This window comes from Ovis canadensis, chromosome 1, assembly GCF_042477335.2.
Source record: "Ovis canadensis isolate MfBH-ARS-UI-01 breed Bighorn chromosome 1, ARS-UI_OviCan_v2, whole genome shotgun sequence".
Classification (NCBI taxonomy): Eukaryota; Metazoa; Chordata; class Mammalia; order Artiodactyla; family Bovidae; genus Ovis; species Ovis canadensis.
In genome coordinates, this window is record NC_091245.1 from 157956687 (window position 1) to 157958073 (window position 1387).

At 41.7% G+C, this 1387-nt stretch overlaps 1 non-coding gene across 1 annotated transcript; it reads right to left on the reverse strand.

The window, feature by feature from the left end:
- Nucleotides 1–1111: 1111 nt before the first annotated feature.
- On the reverse strand, nucleotides 1112–1183 carry TRNAC-ACA (transfer RNA cysteine (anticodon ACA)). The gene has a single exon. It is a non-coding gene; the product is annotated as a tRNA-Cys (tRNA).
- Nucleotides 1184–1387: the final 204 nt, after the last annotated feature.

Here is a 1387-nt window from a genome sequence, read left to right on the forward strand (position 1 = left end):
CAGAGTACATCATGAGAAATGCTGGGCTGGAAGAAGCACAGGATGGAATCAAGATTGCTGGGAGAAATATCAATAACCTCAGATATTCAGATGACACCACCCTTATGGAAGAATGTGAAGAAGAACTAAAAAGCCTCTTGATGAAAAGAAAGAGGACAGTGAAAAAGTTGGCTTAAAGCTCAACATTCAGAAAATGAAGATCATGGCATCTGGCTCCATCACTTCAAGGGAAATAGATGGGGAACCAGTGGAAACAGTGTCAGACTTTATTTGGGGGGTTTCAAAATGACTGCAGATGGTGATTGCAGCCATAAAATTAAAAGACACTTACTCCTTGGAAGGAAAGTTATGACCAACCTAGATAGCATATTAAAAAGCAGAGACATTACTTTGCCAACAAAGGTCCATCTAGTCAAGGCTATGGTTTCTCCAGTAGTCATGTATGGATGTGAGAGTTGGACTATAAAGAAAGCTGAGCACTGAAGAATTGATGCTTTTGAACTATGGTGTTGAGAAGACTCTTAGAAGTCCATTGTACTGCAGGTAGATCCAACCAGTTCATCCTAAGGGAGATCAGTCCTGGGTGTTCATTGGAAGGACTGATTTTGAAGCGAAACTCCAATATTTTGGCCACCTGATGTGAAGAGCTGACTCATTTGAAAAGACTTTGATGCTGGGGAAGATTGAGGGCAGGAGGAGAAGGGGATGACAGAGGATGAGATGGCTGGATGTTATCACTGACTCAATGGACATAGGTTTGGGTGGACTCCGGGGGTTAGTAATGGACAGGGAGGCCTGGCGTTCTGCAATTCATGGGGTCGCAAAGAGTTGGACGTGACTGAGCAACTGAACTGAAATGAAAACACAAAACTATGAGGCTGTAACAAATAATGGTTAGAATCATGGACTCTGTGTTTGGGCTGCTCAGATTTAAACCTACTATCTACCTCGGTAACTTAAAGTTTACTTATTTAAAAAAAAGGAAGTGTAGTTGCTCAGTCATATCCAATGCCTTGTGACTCCATGGACTGTAGTCTACCAGCTTCCTTCGTCCATGGGACTTTCATGCAAGAATACTGGAGTGGGTTGCCATTTCCGTCTCCAGGAGATCTTCCCAACCCAGGAATTGAACCTGGGTCTCCTGCATTGTAGGCAAATGCTTTACCGTCTGAGCCACCAGGGAAGCCAGAGAAGCCACCAGGGACGTTTACTTATATTTAGGAAAAATTATTTTCCTCATGTCAACCAGGTTCAACAATAATTTTGCAAATATTTCATTATTCAGTGAAATGGAAGTGGATAATTATCTTCTTATTTTCATGATTAAATCAAATAGAGAGGCATAGCAAAACACATGAAGACACAGGATTCATGTGATAAGATAAGT